Source organism: Phyllobates terribilis, unplaced genomic scaffold (genome assembly GCF_046119375.1).
Source record: "Phyllobates terribilis strain yellow unplaced genomic scaffold, ASM4611937v1 Scaffold_434__1_contigs__length_1565206, whole genome shotgun sequence".
In the NCBI taxonomy this organism is placed as follows: Eukaryota; Metazoa; Chordata; class Amphibia; order Anura; family Dendrobatidae; genus Phyllobates; species Phyllobates terribilis.
In genome coordinates, this window is record NW_027363194.1 from 531,962 (window position 1) to 547,163 (window position 15,202).

Here is a 15,202-nt window from a genome sequence, read left to right on the forward strand (position 1 = left end):
TTCCTTTTGGATAAACAGACATATTAGGCAAGCATTTTGGAGCTTTCACCTAAATAACTACAGGTGGTGAGATAAGCTGCACAATATAATTGACCTTTCAGTATATTGTTGCACACACACCATCTATTTAGCAAATGCCCTTGTTATCAACAGCAGCCTTTTAAACTCACCTGAGCTAACAGGTATGTGCGCTGGTTACTCTGCTGCGCTTAAAATTTCTTTTTTGGTTTGCTACAATGCCTTTTCTGAAACGTTGTCTCCTTCTGCTGGAACACTGACTTCTTTCATTTAATGCCTGCAGACTATAAAAGAGAACCCAACCCAAAAAGTTTGGTTGATTAGTCTGTGGCATTCTGTTAAACTGTTGCTTATGGCGGTCTCTGTGAGCTTCTCAGCGACATTCAGCCAGCCAGGTATCCTGCCTGCAGTAGATGGAATGTGGCAATGGAACGCTGGCTGCGCGTGTCATAATAGGCTCTGAGCCTTTATATACCTGTGCACAGCAGCAGCCACCTTCAGTCTGCTGCTGGACAGCCAGCAGCAGCAGCAGCAGGAGAGGTATGTAATCAGGAGCCCTCCTGCTAAGGGTAGACAGCTGCTCGTTCCACCCCACCCCCCGCCTTAATTGGTTCTCCTCCCTTCCAACGGTGTTGAGGCGGGTGGGAACAGCAGGGGGTGAAGGTGCTGTGTTTAAAGAGGTGGAGTTATGCAGATCTAAAACGCGTGGATTGCAGCAGCAGCAAGCCGAAAAGTGCAGGCATGTAAGGGATCTAGAGGTTGACAACATATCTTCTTAACGGGAGTCCAGGAGCTCATCTCCACAAATGGACTTTTCAGGATCCTTGGGTGGCTCCGTAGTTTGAAACCAATTCTGGTTATCGCTTCTCGGCCTTTTGGCTAAGATCAAGTGTAGTATCTGTTCTTATCAGTTTAATATCTGATACGTCCCCTATCTGGGGACCATATATTAAATGGATTTTTAGAACAGGGAGATGGAAAAAGAGCTTGCTCTGTCCACTCCACGCATTGACCTGGTATTGCAGTATCTCCAGGACCGGTGCACCCCTTCTTTAATGCAGTTTCTAAAATCAGAAAGAATTGAATTCAATGTTTTTTGTTCATTTTGCTTGTTTGTCGGATTTTGGGATGGACTCTTTGGCTTTGCTTTTCTTCTCCTCATTGGATTTTTCATGTTCAAAGTTGCAGAAGCCAGATTACAAGCTCATTTTGGTTCAACTTCAGCAACTGTGCATTGCATTGCCATGTAATGTGATGCAATGCTATCTTTCTAGCTCTCCCTTTTTACTTCCTTTTGGATAAACAGACATATTAGGCAAGCATTTTGGAGCTTTCACCTAAATAACTACAGGTGGTGAGATAAGCTGCACAATATAATTGACCTTTCAGTATATTGTTGCACACACACCATCTATTTAGCAAATGCCCTTGTTATCAACAGCAGCCTTTTAAACTCACCTGAGCTAACAGGTATGTGCGCTGGTTACTCTGCTGCGCTTAAAATTTCTTTTTTGGTTTGCTTCAATGCCTTTTCTGAAACGTTGTCTCCTTCTGCTGGAACACTGACTTCTTTCATTTAATGCCTGCAGACTATAAAAGAGAACCCAACCCAAAAAGTTTGGTTGATTAGTCTGTGGCATTCTGTTAAACTGTTGCTTATGGCGGTCTCTGTGAGCTTCTCAGCGACATTCAGCCAGCCAGGTATCCTGCCTGCAGTAGATGGAATGTGGCAATGGAACGCTGGCTGCGCGTGTCATAATAGGCTCTGAGCCTTTATATACCTGTGCACAGCAGCAGCCACCTTCAGTCTGCTGCTGGACAGCCAGCAGCAGCAGCAGCAGGAGAGGTATGTAATCAGGAGCCCTCCTGCTAAGGGTAGACAGCTGCTCGTTCCACCCCACCCCCCGCCTTAATTGGTTCTCCTCCCTTCCAACGGTGTTGAGGCGGGTGGGAACAGCAGTGTCACACTGTCACAGAATACTGGAGGTAGGGGGCCTAAGCTGACCCTAAGCTGGGACCCTGACTAACCCCTCAACCTGGAGGTACTGTTAAAGGTACAGAGGTCCAGGCCGCCAGCGTAACCCCTACCTCCTGAGGATCCCTGCACCTAAGTAATCTAGTCCTGAGAAGGACCCCGATCACAACAATAGGGAACCAGAAATAATATGCCCACACACAGTATTTAGACGAACGAGACAGTACAAGGGAAAAACCAAAACCACCTTGCATACAACTTCTACACAACTACAACAGAGGGAACACCAACGGGAAAGGAGATAAATGATAAAGCGAGGAAAGGGAAAAAACACTTCCAAATACACTTATCTCAGCAACTCCAAACACCACGATCCGCTCTGTAAGTCTGAATGAAAAGCTTTCACCGACACCTCCCAAACAGACCTGCAGGAATATAAAGGAGTCTCACTAAAGAAGCATTGATTGCAGCTGGGCGAGACTGGACCTCAGCTAGCCCAGAGAGAGAGAGAATTAACTCCTACACTGCCGAGAAAACACAAAGCACCAACAAGTCAGCTGCGAGAAGTCAGGCTGTGTACTCGTGACGATCTTCGTGGCAACACACCCGTGACAGTACCCCCCCTTCTACGAGGGGCCTCCGGACCCTCAGGGCCAGGTTTATCCGGGTGAGTCGAGTGGAAGGCCCGAACTAATCGGTCTGCGTTAATATCCGATGCAGGAACCCACATCCTCTCCTCAGGACCATACCCCTTCCAATGAACCAAGTACTGAAGGGACCGGCGATTAAAGCGTGAATCAATGACCCTCGATACCTGGAACTCCAAGTTACCATTGACAACCACAGGAGGGGGAGGTAAAGGTGACGGTACCACCGGCGCCACATACCTCTTAAGCAATGATCTGTGAAACACGTTGTGAATTTTAAACGTAGGGGGGAGGTCAAGACGGAATGCCACCGGATTAATAACAGAACTGATTCTGTACGGCCCGATGAACCTGGGACCCAGTTTCCAGGAGGGAACCTTAAGTTTAATATTCCTGGTAGACAACCATACCTGATCGTTCACACTTAGGTCCGGACCAGACACTCTCCTCCTATCAGCCATACGTTTGTATCGGTTCCCCATAGTATTCAGATTCTTCAGCACCCCTCTCCATACTGAAGCGAGAGATGAGGAAAATCGTTCCTCCTCCGGAACCCCCGAAGAGCCCCCCCTACTGAAAGTACAAAACTGGGGGTGAAAACCATATGCCCCAAAAAACGGGGACTTACCAGTGGACTCGCTCCGCCTATTATTGAGAGCAAACTCTGCCAGAGGTAGGAAAGAAGCCCAGTCCTCCTGGTTCTCTGACACAAAACACCGAAGATATGTCTCCAAGCTCTGGTTCATACGTTCCGTCTGACCATTGGTCTGAGGATGAAAAGCCGACGAGAATGACAAATGCATCCCCCGCCGAGCACAAAACGCCTTCCAGAACTTGGACACAAACTGAGACCCCCGATCAGACACCACCTCGGAGGGTACCCCGTGAAGCCTCACAATCTCCCCAATGAACACCTGCGCAAGAGTTTTAGCATTAGGGAGAGCCGGAAGAGCGATAAAATGTGCCATCTTGCTGAACCTGTCCACTACAACGAGTATGACCGTTTTACCCGAAGACGGAGGGAGGTCCGTAATAAAGTCCATAGACAGATGAGTCCAAGGACGCTCCGGGATCTTCAAAGGTAAGAGGGCCCCAGACGGACGGGTATGTGAGGTCTTAGAGCGCGCACAAACCCCACAGGACGCGACAAAAGTTACCACCTCTTTATGTAAGTTAGGCCACCAAAACCGACGCGAGAGGAGATCCACAGTTGCTTTACTCCCCGGGTGTCCTGCAAAAACTGAGTTATGGTGTGCCTCGATCACCTTTTGTCGCAACTGATCTGGAACGAACAGTCTCCCCGAAGGTCCAACAGGGGCGTCCCCCTGAGCCTCCAATATCTCCTCCTCCAGCTCAGAGCATACTGCCGAAACCACCACCCCCTCCTGAAGAATAGGAATCGGGTCGTCCGTATTCCCGGCCCCAGGGAAACTGCGAGATAAGGCATCCGCCTTTACATTTTTAGACCCAGGACGATATGTAACGACGAAATTAAACCTGGTAAAAAACAATGACCACCTAGCTTGTCTGGGATTCAGACGTTTAGCGGACTCCAGATATAGCAGGTTCTTGTGATCGGTGATGACGGTGACCGGATGAACTGCCCCCTCCAAAAAATGGCGCCACTCCTCAAAAGCTAACTTAATGGCCAAGAGTTCCCTATTGCCGACATCGTAATTCCTCTCAGCGGACGACAACTTTTTAGAGAAAAAGGCGCACGGATGCCACTTACCAGGGGACGAACCCTGTGACAATACTGCTCCCACCCCTACCTCGGAAGCGTCTACCTCTACAAAGAATGGCTGAGACGCATCAGGTTGAATGAGTATGGGTGCCGAGGCAAAACATTTTTTCAAGGAGGAGAATGCTTGACAAGCCTTGTCAGACCACCTAGAAAAATCCGTCCCCTTTTTAGTCATGTCTGTGAGAGGCTTAACCATGGACGAGAAATTACGAATGAACTTCCGGTAATAGTTAGCAAACCCCAGGAAACGTTGTAGTGCCTTAAGATTCTCCGGCCGATCCCACTCAAGAACTGCCCGCACTTTCCCAGGGTCCATACGAAAACCGGACGCTGAAACCAGGAAGCCTAAAAACTGGAGTTCCTGTACGGCGAACACACACTTTTCCCACTTGGCATACAGTTTATTATCCCGCAAGATCTGTAACACCTGTCTAACGTGCTCCTGATGAGACACCAGATCCGGCGAGTAAATTAAGATATCATCCAGATATATGACAACAAACTGTCCCACCAGGTGGCGAAAAATATCATTAACAAAGTGTTGAAACACCGCCGGGGCATTAGTCAGACCGAATGGCATGACAAGGTTCTCATAATGCCCCTCCGGAGTGTTAAAAGCCGTCTTCCACTCATCCCCCTCCTTCATCCTAATCAGATTGTACGCCCCCCTGAGATCCAACTTAGAGAACCATTTGGCGCCCACGATCTGATTAAAGAGATCGGGAATAAGTGGGAGCGGATACGGATCTCGGACCGTAATCCGATTAAGTTCACGGAAATCCAGGCAAGGGCGTAGGCCTCCATCTTTCTTCTTAACAAAGAAGAACCCCGCGGCCACCGGTGAAGATGAAGGTCTAATATGCCCCTTAGCCAGACTTTCAGAAATATAATCCTTCATGGCCTGCCTCTCAGGACCAGAAAGGTTATACAACCTAGCTTTAGGTAACTTGGCCTCAGGGAGCAGTTTTACAGAACAGTCATACTCGCGATGAGGAGGTAGTTCCTGACACCCATTCTCCGAGAATACATCCTCAAAGTCCGCCAGAAATGGAGGTAAGACCCAAGGAGTAACCGCACCGATGACCGTGTTCATGCAGTTTTTATTACAGAATTTACTCCATTGGCTTATCTCTCTGGTTTGCCAATTAATAACCGGGTTATGCTTAGCTAACCAAGGAAGGCCCAACACTATAGGAGTGGGAAGACCCTCCAACACGTAGCAAGACAACAGTTCTTTATGTATTGCCCCCACTTGAAGTTTTACACCATGCACAGCTTGCAAAAAACTTCCCTGACCGAGAGGCCTGGCATCGATCGAGAATATGGGGATGGGTTTAGCCAACTCACTCAATCGCATACCTTGAACCCGGGCAAACCGAGCATCAACCAGATTAGCCCCGGCCCCACTATCCAGAAGAACAGATATCCTCTCAGTTCTCGTACCCACCACCACCTCCGCCGGTACGAGAAACTGAGACGAACCTAGGGACGAAATACCTACTCCCAGATTGCCGTCCACCACACAACCTGGGATCAACAGTTTTTTCGACGACTCTTTACTCTGCAAGGGACGGGATGGACACCCCCCAATAAAATGTCCCTTTTTCCCGCAGAGGAAACACCTTCCTGTCTTATGGCACACCACCGGTCCCCTTCCCCGAAATGATGTCCCTCCTAATTGCATAGGCTCCTCCGGACTGACCAGGGGAACCACCATATGAGGGGACCTTGTAGGAGGTGGAGACATTACAGGGGGTAGAGTTATCCCGCACCTCTCCCGAAGCCGTCTGTCAACACGAATAGCAAGGGCCATAGCGGCTTCCAGTGACGCGGGAGAGTCATACTGTGCCAACACATCCTGTAATTTGTCGGATAAACCATGACAAAACTGGCTCCTAAGAGCCGGGTCATTCCACTGGGTGTCCGTGGCCCACCTACGGAACTCCGAACAGAATTCCTCCGCCGGACGATCTCCCTGCTGAATCCTACGTAACTTAGACTCAGCAAGGGAGATCCGATCTGGGTCATCATATACGAGTCCCAGAGCAGCGAAAAACCTATCCACTGACTGGAGAACCGGGGAGCTTGGGGGAAAAGAGAACGCCCAAGATTGAGGGTCCCCTTGTAGGAGCGAGATGACAATTCCCACCCTTTGTTCTTCACTGCCCGATGACCGAGGCCGCAGCCGAAAGTACAATTTGCATGCCTCCCGGAAAGCAAAAAACTTGTCCCGCCCCCCAGTGAACTTGTCAGGGAGAGCTACTTTAGGTTCTGGTCCGGCTTGCTCCAGAGGATGCAAAACCTTGGACTTAACGTCCGCCAGCCCCATGGACAAACTCTGCAACTGCCGAGCTAGACCGGCTACTGGATCCATGGTAGCTGGAGAAAACTAAGTTGGTCGGTGAAAATGTCACACTGTCACAGAATACTGGAGGTAGGGGGCCTAAGCTGACCCTAAGCTGGGACCCTGACTAACCCCTCAACCTGGAGGTACTGTTAAAGGTACAGAGGTCCAGGCCGCCAGCGTAACCCCTACCTCCTGAGGATCCCTGCACCTAAGTAATCTAGTCCTGAGAAGGACCCCGATCACAACAATAGGGAACCAGAAATAATATGCCCACACACAGTATTTAGACGAACGAGACAGTACAAGGGAAAAACCAAAACCACCTTGCATACAACTTCTACACAACTACAACAGAGGGAACACCAACGGGAAAGGAGATAAATGATAAAGCGAGGAAAGGGAAAAAACACTTCCAAATACACTTATCTCAGCAACTCCAAACACCACGATCCGCTCTGTAAGTCTGAATGAAAAGCTTTCACCGACACCTCCCAAACAGACCTGCAGGAATATAAAGGAGTCTCACTAAAGAAGCATTGATTGCAGCTGGGCGAGACTGGACCTCAGCTAGCCCAGAGAGAGAGAGAATTAACTCCTACACTGCCGAGAAAACACAAAGCACCAACAAGTCAGCTGCGAGAAGTCAGGCTGTGTACTCGTGACGATCTTCGTGGCAACACACCCGTGACAAGCAGGGGGTGAAGGTGCTGTGTTTAAAGAGGTGGAGTTATGCAGATCTAAAACGCGTGGATTGCAGCAGCAGCAAGCCGAAAAGTGCAGGCATGTAAGGGATCTAGAGGTTGACAACATGTCTTCTTAACGGGAGTCCAGGAGCTCATCTCCACAAATGGACTTTTCAGGATCCTTGGGTGGCTCCGTAGTTTGAAACCAATTCTGGTTATCTCTTCTCGGCCTTTTGGCTAAGATCAAGTGTAGTATCTTTCGAAAAGGCGGTTTTGGATGTTGGCCGCCCTAGTAGATTGATACATTATGCACACTGGGGTTTAGGCGCTTGTTAGTACGCCAGGTGGCTAATATAGTCATCTGGTGGAAAGCATGGCCCCCCAGGATCGACGCCATTGGGCCGGGGAAGATCGAAAGCCCGAAGTGTGAAGTGCCCCAGGAGTGGTGACCCTGGGGTGCCTTAACTCACTGGGATTGGGAACCCCACTTGAGTTTATGGCACATTTGCACAAGCACTTCAAATTTTCTTTCTTCGCACACACCCTTATTCCGGGCCTTCTGGCCTTAGGATGGGGAATTTTTCAATTCCCGGTCGAAGGTCCGGGCAGTATTATACTGTGAAACCTTCACTATTTATTTAATTTCTTTGTCACTGTGTGTCCACTTATTCACGTGTGTCACGTCCTACTAGGATTTTGTCGGGATGCGGTTCCCTTACGGGTTCCTCTCTTGGCAGGTCTAGGGGGGGAGTGTGTGGCCATCAGGTTCCGCTCCCCCCTGAACCCCCCTGGCTCTCCTCTTTCGGGAGGAGAGCGTTGTTGGCTCCCCTCTTCCGGGAGGGGAGCACAGTCTTTGGCTCCCAGTGCCTTGCTCGGGTGAGAACTCGGGCAGGTGCTGGGGGTAAGATTGGGTCGCCTCTGGCTTCGGCTGGAGGTGGCTTTTTGTCCCTGTTCCTCGCTGTGGCCTTTTGGCTCGGAGGGACGGGGAATGGTTTGGGGGACCCTTCTCCTTTTGGAGAGGGTTTCAAGAAGACCAGCATCCTAGTGCACTTTTTTTGTGGCACTTGTCACTTTTTTAAGCGCACTCGGGTTTTGTACACGAATTCGGGCTTTCAAAAAAAAAAAAAAAAAAAAAAAAATCTGTTCTTATCAGTTTAATATCTGATACGTCCCCTATCTGGGGAACATATATTAAATGGATTTTTAGAACAGGGAGATGGAAAAAGAGCTTGCTCTGTCCACTCCACGCATTGACCTGGTATTGCAGTATCTCCAGGACCGGTGCACCCCTTCTTTAATGCAGTTTCTAAAATCAGAAAGAATTGAATTCAATGTTTTTTGTTCATTTTGCTTGTTTGTCGGATTTTGGGATGGACTCTTTGGCTTTGCTTTTCTTCTCCTCATTGGATTTTTCATGTTCAAAGTTGCAGAAGCCAGATTACAAGCTCATTTTGGTTCAACTTCAGCAACTGTGCATTGCATTGCCATGTAATGTGATGCAATGCTATCTTTCTAGCTCTCCCTTTTTACTTCCTTTTGGATAAACAGACATATTAGGCAAGCATTTTGGAGCTTTCACCTAAATAACTACAGGTGGTGAGATAAGCTGCACAATATAATTGACCTTTCAGTATATTGTTGCACACACACCATCTATTTAGCAAATGCCCTTGTTATCAACAGCAGCCTTTTAAACTCACCTGAGCTAACAGGTATGTGCGCTGGTTACTCTGCTGCGCTTAAAATTTCTTTTTTGGTTTGCTACAATGCCTTTTCTGAAACGTTGTCTCCTTCTGCTGGAACACTGACTTCTTTCATTTAATGCCCGCAGACTATAAAAGAGAACCCAACCCAAAAAGTTTGGTTGATTAGTCTGTGGCATTCTGTTAAACTGTTGCTTATGGCGGTCTCTGTGAGCTTCTCAGCGACATTCAGCCAGCCAGGTATCCTGCCTGCAGTAGATGGAATGTGGCAATGGAACGCTGGCTGCGCGTGTCATAATAGGCTCTGAGCCTTTATATACCTGTGCACAGCAGCAGCCACCTTCAGTCTGCTGCTGGACAGCCAGCAGCAGCAGCAGCAGGAGAGGTATGTAATCAGGAGCCCTCCTGCTAAGGGTAGACAGCTGCTCGTTCCACCCCACCCCCCGCCTTAATTGGTTCTCCTCCCTTCCAACGGTGTTGAGGCGGGTGGGAACAGCAGGGGGTGAAGGTGCTGTGTTTAAAGAGGTGGAGTTATGCAGATCTAAAACGCGTGGATTGCAGCAGCAGCAAGCCGAAAAGTGCAGGCATGTAAGGGATCTAGAGGTTGACAACATGTCTTCTTAACGGGAGTCCAGGAGCTCATCTCCACAAATGGACTTTTCAGGATCCTTGGGTGGCTCCGTAGTTTGAAACCAATTCTGGTTATCGCTTCTCGGCCTTTTGGCTAAGATCAAGTGTAGTATCTTTCGAAAAGGCGGTTTTGGATGTTGGCCGCCCTAGTAGATTGATACATTATGCACACTGGGGTTTAGGCGCTTGTTAGTACGCCAGGTGGCTAATATAGTCATCTGGTGGAAAGCATGGCCCCCCAGGATCGACGCCATTGGGCCGGGGAAGATCGAAAGCCCGAAGTGTGAAGTGCCCCAGGAGTGGTGACCCTGGGGTGCCTTAACTCACTGGGATTGGGAACCCCACTTGAGTTTATGGCACATTTGCACAAGCACTTCAAATTTTCTTTCTTCGCACACACCCTTATTCCGGGCCTTCTGGCCTTAGGATGGGGAATTTTTCAATTCCCGGTCGAAGGTCCGGGCAGTATTATACTGTGAAACCTTCACTATTTATTTAATTTCTTTGTCACTGTGTGTCCACTTATTCACGTGTGTCACGTCCTACTAGGATTTTGTCGGGATGCGGTTCCCTTACGGGTTCCTCTCTTGGCAGGTCTAGGGGGGGAGTGTGTGGCCATCAGGTTCCGCTCCCCCCTGAACCCCCCTGGCTCTCCTCTTTCGGGAGGAGAGCGTTGTTGGCTCCCCTCTTCCGGGAGGGGAGCACAGTCTTTGGCTCCCAGTGCCTTGCTCGGGTGAGAACTCGGGCAGGTGCTGGGGGTAAGATTGGGTCGCCTCTGGCTTCGGCTGGAGGTGGCTTTTTGTCCCTGTTCCTCGCTGTGGCCTTTTGGCTCGGAGGGACGGGGAATGGTTTGGGGGACCCTTCTACTTTTGGAGAGGGTTTCAAGAAGACCAGCATCCTAGTGCACTTTTTTTGTGGCACTTGTCACTTTTTTAAGCGCACTCGGGTTTTGTACACGAATTCGGGCTTTCGAAAAAAAAAAAAAAAAAATCTGTTCTTATCAGTTTAATATCTGATACGTCCCCTATCTGGGGACCATATATTAAATGGATTTTTAGAACAGGGAGATGGAAAAAGAGCTTGCTCTGTCCACTCCACGCATTGACCTGGTATTGCAGTATCTCCAGGACCGTTGCACCCCTTCTTTAATGCAGTTTCTAAAATCAGAAAGAATTGAATTCAATGTTTTTTGTTCATTTTGCTTGTTTGTCGGATTTTGGGATGGACTCTTTGGCTTTGCTTTTCTTCTCCTCATTGGATTTTTCATGTTCAAAGTTGCAGAAGCCAGATTACAAGCTCATTTTGGTTCAACTTCAGCAACTGTGCATTGCATTGCCATGTAATGTGATGCAATGCTATCTTTCTAGCTCTCCCTTTTTACTTCCTTTTGGATAAACAGACATATTAGGCAAGCATTTTGGAGCTTTCACCTAAATAACTACAGGTGGTGAGATAAGCTGCACAATATAATTGACCTTTCAGTATATTGTTGCACACACACCATCTATTTAGCAAATGCCCTTGTTATCAACAGCAGCCTTTTAAACTCACCTGAGCTAACAGGTATGTGCGCTGGTTACTCTGCTGCGCTTAAAATTTCTTTTTTGGTTTGCTACAATGCCTTTTCTGAAACGTTGTCTCCTTCTGCTGGAACACTGACTTCTTTCATTTAATGCCTGCAGACTATAAAAGAGAACCCAACCCAAAAAGTTTGGTTGATTAGTCTGTGGCATTCTGTTAAACTGTTGCTTATGGCGGTCTCTGTGAGCTTCTCAGCGACATTCAGCCAGCCAGGTATCCTGCCTGCAGTAGATGGAATGTGGCAATGGAACGCTGGCTGCGCGTGTCATAATAGGCTCTGAGCCTTTATATACCTGTGCACAGCAGCAGCCACCTTCAGTCTGCTGCTGGACAGCCAGCAGCAGCAGCAGCAGGAGAGGTATGTAATCAGGAGCCCTCCTGCTAAGGGTAGACAGCTGCTCGTTCCACCCCACCCCCCGCCTTAATTGGTTCTCCTCCCTTCCAACGGTGTTGAGGCTGGTGGGAACAGCAGGGGGTGAAGGTGCTGTGTTTAAAGAGGTGGAGTTATGCAGATCTAAAACGCGTGGATTGCAGCAGCAGCAAGCCGAAAAGTGCAGGCATGTAAGGGATCTAGAGGTTGACAACATGTCTTCTTAACGGGAGTCCAGGAGCTCATCTCCACAAATGGACTTTTCAGGATCATTGGGTGGCTCCGTAGTTTGAAACCAATTCTGGTTATCGCTTCTCGGCCTTTTGGCTAAGATCAAGTGTAGTATCTGTTCTTATCAGTTTAATATCTGATACGTCCCCTATCTGGGGACCATATATTAAATGGATTTTTAGAACAGGGAGATGGAAAAAGAGCTTGCTCTGTCCACTCCACGCATTGACCTGGTATTGCAGTATCTCCAGGACCGGTGCACCCCTTCTTTAATGCAGTTTCTAAAATCAGAAAGAATTGAATTCAATGTTTTTGGTTCATTTTGCTTGTTTGTCGGATTTTGGGATGGACTCTTTGGCTTTGCTTTTCTTCTCCTCATTGGATTTTTCATGTTCAAAGTTGCAGAAGCCAGATTACAAGCTCATTTTGGTTCAACTTCAGCAACTGTGCATTGCATTGCCATGTAATGTGATGCAATGCTATCTTTCTAGCTCTCCCTTTTTACTTCCTTTTGGATAAACAGACATATTAGGCAAGCATTTTGGAGCTTTCACCTAAATAACTACAGGTGGTGAGATAAGCTGCACAATATAATTGACCTTTCAGTATATTGTTGCACACACACCATCTATTTAGCAAATGCCCTTGTTATCAACAGCAGCCTTTCAAACTCACCTGAGCTAACAGGTATGTGCGCTGGTTACTCTGCTGCGCTTAAAATTTCTTTTTTGGTTTGCTACAATGCCTTTTCTGAAACGTTGTCTCCTTCTGCTGGAACACTGACTTCTTTCATTTAATGCCTGCAGACTATAAAAGAGAACCCAACCCAAAAAGTTTGGTTGATTAGTCTGTGGCATTCTGTTAAACTGTTGCTTATGGCGGTCTCTGTGAGCTTCTCAGCGACATTCAGCCAGCCAGGTATCCTGCCTGCAGTAGATGGAATGTGGCAATGGAACGCTGGCTGCGCGTGTCATAATAGGCTCTGAGCCTTTATATACCTGTGCACAGCAGCAGCCACCTTCAGTCTGCTGCTGGACAGCCAGCAGCAGCAGCAGCAGGAGAGGTATGTAATCAGGAGCCCTCCTGCTAAGGGTAGACAGCTGCTCGTTCCACCCCACCCCCCGCCTTAATTGGTTCTCCTCCCTTCCAACGGTGTTGAGGCGGGTGGGAACAGCAGGGGGTGAAGGTGCTGTGTTTAAAGAGGTGGAGTTATGCAGATCTAAAACGCGTGGATTGCAGCAGCAGCAAGCCGAAAAGTGCAGGCATGTAAGGGATCTAGAGGTTGACAACATGTGTTCTTAACGGGAGTCCAGGAGCTCATCTCCACAAATGGACTTTTCAGGATCCTTGGGTGGCTCCGTAGTTTGAAACCAATTCTGGTTATCGCTTCTCGGCCTTTTGGCTAAGATCAAGTGTAGTATCTGTTCTTATCAGTTTAATATCTGATACGTCCCCTATCTGGGGACCATATATTAAATGGATTTTTAGAACAGGGAGATGGAAAAAGAGCTTGCTCTGTCCACTCCACGCATTGACCTGGTATTGCAGTATCTCCAGGACCGGTGCACCCCTTCTTTAATGCAGTTTCTAAAATCAGAAAGAATTGAATTCAATGTTTTTTGTTCATTTTGCTTGTTTGTCGGATTTTGGGATGGACTCTTTGGCTTTGCTTTTCTTCTCCTCATTGGATTTTTCATGTTCAAAGTTGCAGAAGCCAGATTACAAGCTCATTTTGGTTCAACTTCAGCAACTGTGCATTGCATTGCCATGTAATGTGATGCAATGCTATCTTTCTAGCTCTCCCTTTTTACTTCCTTTTGGATAAACAGACATATTAGGCAAGCATTTTGGAGCTTTCACCTAAATAACTACAGGTGGTGAGATAAGCTGCACAATATAATTGACCTTTCAGTATATTGTTGCACACACACCATCTATTTAGCAAATGCCCTTGTTATCAACAGCAGCCTTTTAAACTCACCTGAGCTAACAGGTATGTGCGCTGGTTACTCTGCTGCGCTTAAAATTTCTTTTTTGGTTTGCTACAATGCCTTTTCTGAAACGTTGTCTCCTTCTGCTGGAACACTGACTTCTTTCATTTAATGCCTGCAGACTATAAAAGAGAACCCAACCCAAAAAGTTTGGTTGATTAGTCTGTGGCATTCTGTTAAACTGTTGCTTATGGCGGTCTCTGTGAGCTTCTCAGCGACATTCAGCCAGCCAGGTATCCTGCCTGCAGTAGATGGAATGTGGCAATGGAACGCTGGCTGCGCGTGTCATAATAGGCTCTGAGCCTTTATATACCTGTGCACAGCAGCAGCCACCTTCAGTCTGCTGCTGGACAGCCAGCAGCAGCAGCAGCAGGAGAGGTATGTAATCAGGAGCCCTCCTGCTAAGGGTAGACAGCTGCTCGTTCCACCCCACCCCCCGCCTTAATTGGTTCTCCTCCCTTCCAACGTTGTTGAGGCGGGTGGGAACAGCAGGGGGTGAAGGTGCTGTGTTTAAAGAGGTGGAGTTATGCAGATCTAAAACGCGTGGATTGCAGCAGCAGCAAGCCGAAAAGTGCAGGCATGTAAGGGATCTAGAGGTTGACAACATGTCTTCTTAACGGGAGTCCAGGAGCTCATCTCCACAAATGGACTTTTCAGGATCCTTGGGTGGCTCCGTAGTTTGAAACCAATTCTGGTTATCGCTTCTCGGCCTTTTGGCTAAGATCAAGTGTAGTATCTGTTCTTTTAAGAACACAAGAGCTACGATCTACACTTGACGAGAGCGATCGAACTCGGAAGGAGAAGAGCTTCGGAGCCCAGCTGACATCAGAGAACGAAGGCGGATATCGGTGGGAGGAAGAAGCTCTAAAGAATCCAGAAGAAGACGAAGACTCGGAGAAGAATCGGGCTGTCCTGTGGAATCTTCGAGGAAGAAAATCATCGAGACAAAGACCTTTCGGGGAATTTGTCCAGAACACGACGGGAGAAGAATCTGCATAGCTCCACCCATTCCGGGAAGAGTTCCAGATCCAGCTCCAAGAAGTAACTGCAGGAGGAAAGCCATGGCAAGCGCTGCGAGGAAGGCCGAAAAGAAGAGCCTGGAGCTGGGGACAGCCAGGAGGGCCCAGCCAGGAGCCGATTCTGACCCCAAGGACTCTGCCTCCACGACTGGCCAGCAGAAGGGACCCCAGAAGCCCCGCCACGAAGCTCCAGCCCTGGAGCCATGGATGCGGCAGACGGTGGCCCTGAAGCTGAAGGAAGTGGATGGGAGGGTGCCGGACAT

At 48.3% G+C, this 15,202-nt stretch overlaps 5 non-coding genes and 3 pseudogenes across 5 annotated transcripts; all 8 read left to right on the forward strand.

Annotated features, from left to right (window-relative positions):
• Positions 1–877: 877 nt before the first annotated feature.
• Positions 878–1,068, forward strand: LOC141227854 (U2 spliceosomal RNA). Its single transcript, XR_012294825.1, has one exon. It is a non-coding gene; the product is annotated as a U2 spliceosomal RNA (small nuclear RNA).
• Positions 1,069–7,631: 6,563 nt separating this feature from the next.
• Positions 7,632–7,723, forward strand: LOC141227963 (U2 spliceosomal RNA; annotated as a pseudogene).
• A 794-nt stretch (positions 7,724–8,517) lies between these two features.
• Positions 8,518–8,706, forward strand: LOC141227935 (U2 spliceosomal RNA). The gene has a single exon (XR_012294889.1). It is a non-coding gene; the product is annotated as a U2 spliceosomal RNA (small nuclear RNA).
• A 1,115-nt stretch (positions 8,707–9,821) lies between these two features.
• Positions 9,822–9,913, forward strand: LOC141227957 (U2 spliceosomal RNA; annotated as a pseudogene).
• Positions 9,914–10,707: 794 nt separating this feature from the next.
• On the forward strand, positions 10,708–10,890 carry LOC141227934 (U2 spliceosomal RNA). Its single transcript, XR_012294888.1, has one exon. It is a non-coding gene; the product is annotated as a U2 spliceosomal RNA (small nuclear RNA).
• Positions 10,891–12,005: 1,115 nt separating this feature from the next.
• LOC141227855 (U2 spliceosomal RNA) lies at positions 12,006–12,196 on the forward strand. Its single transcript, XR_012294826.1, has one exon. It is a non-coding gene; the product is annotated as a U2 spliceosomal RNA (small nuclear RNA).
• A 1,115-nt stretch (positions 12,197–13,311) lies between these two features.
• On the forward strand, positions 13,312–13,502 carry LOC141227856 (U2 spliceosomal RNA). The gene has a single exon (XR_012294827.1). It is a non-coding gene; the product is annotated as a U2 spliceosomal RNA (small nuclear RNA).
• Positions 13,503–14,617: 1,115 nt separating this feature from the next.
• LOC141227939 (U2 spliceosomal RNA) lies at positions 14,618–14,695 on the forward strand (annotated as a pseudogene).
• The last annotated feature ends 507 nt before the right edge of the window (positions 14,696–15,202 follow it).